The sequence below is a fragment of the Malaya genurostris genome, chromosome 2, assembly GCF_030247185.1.
Source record: "Malaya genurostris strain Urasoe2022 chromosome 2, Malgen_1.1, whole genome shotgun sequence".
Taxonomy (NCBI): domain Eukaryota; kingdom Metazoa; phylum Arthropoda; class Insecta; order Diptera; family Culicidae; genus Malaya; species Malaya genurostris.
Genome location: NC_080571.1, coordinates 179,086,656 through 179,094,592, shown reverse-complemented (window position 1 = coordinate 179,094,592; position 7,937 = coordinate 179,086,656).

Here is a 7,937-nt window from a genome sequence, read left to right as displayed (position 1 = left end):
TCGCCAAAGAACACTTGCCAGCTGGCAAGCTTCTTGGGATAAAGATGATCTGGGTCGGTGGATGCACTCAATTATTCCGAAAATATCGACAAAGGCATGGTTCAGGGGCCTGGATGTGAGTAGGGATTTCATTCGTGTGATGTCCAGACTAATGTCCAATCACTACACGTTAGACGCACATCTCCTTCGAATTGGGCTCTGCGAGACTAATCATTGTGCTTGTGGCGAAGGTTATCGGGATATTGATCATGTCGTTTGGACATGCGTGGAGTATCGTGATGTCAGATCTCAACTAATAAATTCTTTGCGTACCCAAGGTAGACTATCCAATGTCCCAGTTCGAGACACCTTCCATACATGAAACTTATTTATCATTTCATAAAGAAAATTGGATTTCATAAAGGCCCCTTTTAAGACTTAGTTCTGATTCTAGCTGCGTCCATGAGTTCAACCAATAGCTAAATTAGAATAGAAATTATGTAATTACACAAACAAACTCGAAACAGTTTATGAAATTATCAACAAAATGTCTGAAAATAACAGCTTATTTTACAATTTATAGAAGTTAATCGTTTGGTTCAAATAATATTTCCGAGTAGATTGCATAATTAATGACGAGTTACCTAAGATGATATTTAAGTAATAAGAGGAATATGTTTTAATAAATTCAAATCGTTGTGACTATGTTAGAATTAAATTAGGATAAGAATTTTATGTAAAAGTGGTGCTACGGCGAAGAAAAACTTATGTGAACTGCCTTAAGAAATAAACGTATTTATGAATAAAAAAAATATTATTATTATTATTATTATTATTGACATCACTACACAACGTATACAAAATAGAACAAAGCACGCCTTGTTCGTTTTTTGTTTTCTTCTTCTTTCGGAGTTGTACATATAGTCACGATTTGAAAACTTTGACACTCATCGCCCTGCAACTGTAGAACCGGAAGTCGGATCCGGATGAAATTTCACAGTAAGTTTAAAGACAGTATGAATTTTAATTTAAATCAAGATTTGTGAAAATCGGTTCAAACATAGCAGAGAAATCGAAGTGAATTTAGTTTTAGGAGTTTTTCTTCTCCACTTCCGGTGCTCTCGGAACAAGCAAAGAGGGGACCAGTAGTGCCGAATTAAGTTGTCATGCCCACAAACTAACAGGCTCTGCCAACTAGAAGAATTTATCAGACAGTTTAATGGGATTTGTACCTGTTTTTAACCATCGTTCGTTGAGAAATACTAATAAAATTGGTAATTTTCCACTTATCACGCTTTAATTCCGAATCCGGAAGTCGGATCCTGATGATTTGATGATCCTTTTATTTGAATCTTAGTTTGTGATAATCGGTTCAGCCATCTCTGAAAAAAGTGAGTGCATATTTTTGTTACATACACACACACGGACACATACACATACACAGACATTTGCTCAGTTCGTCGAGCTGAGTCGAATAGTATAAAACATTCGGCCCTCCAGGCCTCGGTTAAAAAGTCGATTTTCACAGTGATTGCATAGCCTTTCTAACACATGGATCAATAAGTCCCGAGCAGAGATGGCGCTCGTAGTAAACCAGTAACCACGTCTTTCTAGAGTACTAACCTTTGCTTGAAACGGGTCAAAATTTTAAGTCGATCCGACCAGAAACAGCTGAGTTATCGAGGTTGGAAAAAAGTCGTTTTGTAGTTTGTTTAAAAAATGGAAAACACCGAGTTTCGTCTTTTGATAAAACATTGTTTTTTAATGGGTAGAACACCGTGCAAGCGAAACAATGGATTGAAAAATGTTATCCGGACTCTTCTTCTCTTCTCCATCAAAAGCAACGATTTTTCGATGGTTCGCCGAGTTTAAACGTGGTCGTACCGACACAAATGACGCGGAACGCTCGGGTAGACCTGTGGAAGCCGTTACACCGGAAAATGTGAGTGAAGTGACAAAAATTATAATGAAAGATCGTAAAATGAAGCTTCGTGAGATTGCTGAGATGACACATATATCATATGGAAGTGTACAGGGTCCGGCACTCAAAGTGTAACCCACTTCAGACCGCTCGCGCAGCTGACGCACGGGCATCAGCTCTCTAGAAATTTGCTAAATGACAGTTCGGAGTTGTATTGTTTACAAGCGCAAGAAAGTATTTTGCCAAAAGTGAACGCGAAAAAAAAATCAGTGATGGATTTAAAACGTAATAGTGTGATTGCTTTATATTTAGATGGAAAATCACAACCAGCGATTGTTCGTGAGATCAAACACCTTAAAGTGAATAAAGTTTTTGTTTATCGCACCATAACTCGTTACAAGCATCGCAAAACGTCATGGAGGTGGTCATCAAAAGACTGCAATGTCACGTGAGTGAAGTGAAGCGACTTGAACGAAATCCTCGACGAAGTGCCAATCAAATGGCAAAAGAACTGAAAATATCCGACCGTAGCATCCGCCGCATACTGAAAAATGATGTGAAGGTCAAGCCTTACAAGATCCAAAAGGCGCATGATCTCACACCGAAGCAGCAACAAGTTAGACTTGAGAGAGCGAAGGAGTTGCTTCGTTTGGCCGAAAGCGGTCAATTTCCGAACATTGTATTTTCTGACGAGAAAATTTTTCCAATTGAGCAATTCGTAAACTCTCAAAACGATAGGGTTTACTTGACCGACCGTTCATACGAGAATTTGAGTCATCGATTGGCCACCAGGAGGCAGCACCCGCAACAGATAATGGTTTGGGCCGCTGTAACCGCAGATGGGCGCTCTCCAATCGTTTTCATCGAGCCTGGCGTCAAGGTAAATGCGACATATTATCGGGAAAGTATTCTGGAGGTTGCTTTGAAGCCGTGGGCAGACAAACATTTCGGTGGCAGACCATGGACGTTTCAGCAGGACTCGGCACCGTCTCACAAAGCTCGAGTGAACCAAGAATGGCTGAAAAACAACGTTCCGAACTTCATCACGTCCACACAATGGCTCTCGAATTCACCAGATGCGAATCCAATGGATTATTCTTTTTGGGCCATTTTGGAGAGCAAAGTCCGAACTAAAAGATACACCAGTCTCGAGGCGCTGAAAAAAGTTATTGTCCGCGAGTGGGCCAAAATACCTGTCACATTCGGGCAGCTTGTGATTCGTTTTTTGACCGTCTCAAGGCCATAGTCAAGGCAAAAGGTGGTCATATCGAGCAAAAGTGAATTGATTCTAATTTTTGTATTATTTTTACACATTTTGTACTTTGAATTAAGTAAAAGTAATTTTCCAAACTGAATTTATGGCATTTTTAATTGGTTACACTTCGAGTGCCGGACCCTGTATTTACTATCCTTCATGAAAAATTGAGCATGAAAAAGATTTTTTCCAAGTGGGTACCGCGATTGCTTTCGATGGAACAAAAACAGCAACGAGTCGATGATTCAGAAAGCAGTTTATCGAAAAAACGTTGGAGCCATTACCCTAAAAGGTGATTATGTTGATGAATAAGAAAAATTTTGCAAAAAATATGTTGTTTCCATTGCTAGTCTCGGGACTTGTTGATCCATGTGTTATATGAGAAAGGCAAAAACAGAAAAAAACCTCTTTTAATCGACCTAGTGATGTATAATACATTTCTCATGTACATATAATATTGTGGTATTCTATTCAAAATTTTTCTCTTCTATTTTTGAACGAAACCAAGAGATTGTTTATGCATAACATACAGAATAAAACAGTGCTTTGATTGCGTAAGTCATTCTTTACAAAAAACGAAATGGGTTCACTATTATATGCACTTCCGGCACCGGAACCCGAGAACCGGTATAATCAAAGTCGATTCATACGGCCACCAACTAACATGACACACAAACTCTTCTAGTACGCACTCTAAATTACGATTAAAATTAATTAATAATTAATTTGTTGCATCCGATAATATTTTAAGTGACGGTGTACAATATTGAACACACTCTATAACTCTGGAACCGGAAGTCGGATCCAGATGAAATTCAGGAATTCCATATGGGATTGGAAGACCTTTTATTTGAATCTAAGTTTGTGGAAATCGGTTAAACCATCGCTGAGAAAAGTGAGTGAGATCCATTTTGGTATATATGAACACTATTTCCGGTACTTCCGGAACCGGATACCGGGAACCAGGATAGCCGGAAACGGTTTGTTTAGTTGCCTACTGATAATGACTATCGATTTGGGTAGTTTTGAGACCAGTTTAGAATTTTTTTTTCGTTTTTCGTTTCGCCGGTTTAAGTGACGGTGTAAAATATTGAACACACTTTACCCTATAACTCCGGAACCGGACGTCGGATCCAGATGAAATTCAGGATTTCTGTATGGGATCGAAAGACCTTTCATTTGAATCTAAGTTTGCTGAAATCGGTCAAACCATCGCTGAGAAAAGTGAGTTAGATATAATTTGGTATATATGACCACTATTTCCGGTACTTCCGGAACCGGATACCGGGAACCAGGATAACCGGAATCGGTTTGTTTGGTTGCCTACTGATAATGAATATCGATTTGTGTAGTTTTGAGACCGGTTTAGATTTCTTTTTACGTTTTTTGTTTCGCCGGTTTAAGTGACGGTGTACAATATTGAACACACTTTACTCTATAATTCCGGAACCGGAATTCGAATCCGGATGAAATTCAGGAATTCCGTATGCGACCAAAAGACCTTTCATTTGAATCTAAGATTGTGGAAATCGGTCAAACCATCGCTGAGAAAAGTGAGTTAGATATAATTTTATATATATGACCACTATTTCCGGTACTTCCGGAACCGGATACCGGGAACCAAGATAACCGGAATCGGTTTGTTTGGTTGCCTACTGATAATGAATATCGATTTGTGTAGTTTTGAAACCAGTTTAGATTTTTTGGCGTTTTTTTGTTTCGCCGGTTTAAGTGACGGTATACAATATTGAACACACTTTACCCTATAACTCCGGAACCGGAATTTTAATCCGGATGAAGAAAACCTAGTGAGATTATTTGACATATACACACACACACAAACACTCAAACACACAAACACACACACACACACACACATTGCTCAGCTCGATGAACTGAGTCGAATGGTATATGACACTTGGCCTTCCGGGCCAATTTTCACTAGTCGGTTTTTCAAGTGATTGCATAACCTTTCTATATGAGAAAGGCAAAACATTATAAAAACGAGATTAAAACAAAATAAAACAAAATCAATGTTGTCAAGATGTTAACTAAGTATGCAATATGAAAACCAAATTTAAACTAAAAATCAACTTGGATGGATCTATGGATTGCGAAAAAAGTTATGACAAAAAATAATCCATGCATGGAAATCAGTGGGATAACAATAAAAAGATAACAATAAAATATCACAAAAGAGAGAATTATGAAAAACCATTTTTGCTTTCAAGGGAGAATAAACTTAATTATTCTAATACAAAGGAAACAATATCAAGTAGTAGTAAAAAGATAATGGAATATAACTGAAAGCGGGTACTCAAACGGGATTTTTTTTTCATAGTTTTTATGAATTCAAAAAAAAATGACATGATAAACATTAGGTCAGCATATATATATATATATATATATATATATATATATATATATATATATATATATATATATATATATATATATATATATATATATATATATATATATATATATATATATATATATATATATATATATATATATATATATATATATATATATATATATATATATATATATATATATATATATATATATATATATATATATATATATATATATATATATATATATATATATATATATATATATATATATATATATATATATATATATATATATATATATATATATATATATATATATATATATATATATATATATATATATATATATATATATATATATATATATATATATATTCATAGTTAGACATTAAACTAATATAATGAAAAAGCTAAAAAGAATTCAACAATGACGTGATGGAATTAGAATACGACACAACTTTAGAGAACAACAATATGAGAAACTAGTGGACAGAGTAAAGAAAACCAAAACGACGCTGGCCAGCAAATAATTTCTATGACATAAAGGTATTTTAGCAATTTCTTCAGTATGAGTGTGGAAACAAGTGTGTGTGGACAAGGGGAGCCGGACCCCAGAATGAAAAGAAAGTGCGCACTGTTTGAACGGAATGGCAATTTGTATTATTAAACAAATCATAAGGGTAAAGATTAAGTAAAATTTTGTGATAATTCTCAATACTCAAACAAGATTTCGAGACAATCGTAATGAAACAAGAATACGAACATAAAAATGTTATGTTCAAATAAGCCTAAAAGACAAATCTAAGTCTGTGTTTAGACCAATATAGCACGCCGAAAACACATCTCAGTAAGTAAGGGGGAGTAGTTGCGGCATTGAACTTACCATTCGACCTGAATGTAAAGCAATAACCAAACAGAAAGAAGGAAGATAGCAACTACCAGAGGCAAATGAAGGAAAAACAAGTCGATGGACAGAAATAAGCAGCATTCATGGTAAGATGAGCTAAAATATCGCATGGAAGCGAGTTGCAGAGCCAATGTAGAAAAAACAAGCATAATAATTTAAGTAGAAACAAAAGATTTACAGAAAACGGACACCTGCAACAATCTTCCCATGCCACAACTCTAACGAAACGTTCTAGTTTTACAGGTTAAAGGAAAGCTAATAGTATGTTGATGGCCAAAGACAGATTAGATAAATAGAAAGAGTATACAAAAATTTAAAAAAAAGAATAAAAAAACAATCCTAAAATTGTTTACGAAAATTGATTTATATATAAACGCAGTGAAAACAATATATTATAGAAAGGATAACAATTTAGTGTAAGATTCAAGTTACAATAGTTACTTGTTAGAGACAAGTTATGCGTAAGCAAGCTTATTAGATGATTTTTTGTAAACAAAATCGGAGCCCTGGACAACGTATTCATCGCGGTCGTGCAAGAAGGATGGATGTCGGTAGAGAACGAGAGGGTGTGGTCGAATGCGGTGGCAAGTCGAAGACAAAGGGAACCGTGGACTTATCAAGATGTCGGAAGTATGGACACAAGAGCTAGTAAATCGGAAAAAGGTGTAGATTCGGCATCGAAGACCATGGCAACGAATTGAAGTAAAATGCAGGCGACACCGTTAAAGATGATGCGCGGGTGCGCCACAACAGCCCTAAGTGCTATCCCATGTTTTACACGCAATAAGACAAGAAGGTAGTAAAGGCAGTCGACACCGTTGAAAATGATCTGCGTGGGGGTGCCACAACAATACAAGGTGCTACCCCGTGGTTTTTGCTCAGTGGACATCGTCAAAGCTCAACTGAATGCCATGAACAAGCATAGAAAACTTAATGTTCATTGTTGAATCCAACACGATATAAAATAATACGGATAAAGCAACCACGAAATTAGATGACACATTTTGAAGGTACGTTAGAAGCCTCAACACATCGTGCGGTATAATGCAGTAATTTCGATGACACCCAAAACTCAAACGAGACAGCGATTAATTCTCAAACTATGATCAACAAATCGGAGGATATTAACCGAGATTTTTGATTATAAAATCCAGGAGAGAAGAACGAGCTATTATGAAGGAAACGACACGACCCAGAGTCCGAGACTAGCAACCGTTCGATCACCCCACAGATAAGGTACAGGCAAAAGTTACTACAAGGCGGAACTAGGACTAGAAGGGAAGCACAAGGTACAGCATCGTATGGTTAGGGAAGCTGAGCTCATATAATATTTAAATAGCAGAATGTAATATGTAATGAATGAATATGTAAAGAAAAGAAAAAATTGCTAATCTTTTGTAACGGGAATCTGTAGCAATCACGTGGTTTCAATTAAAAAGTTTGCTTCCGTCACTTCGATATGGTTGCCTAGCTTATCGATTAAGCTTTCTTTCCCTACCTAAAGTTGGAAGAATG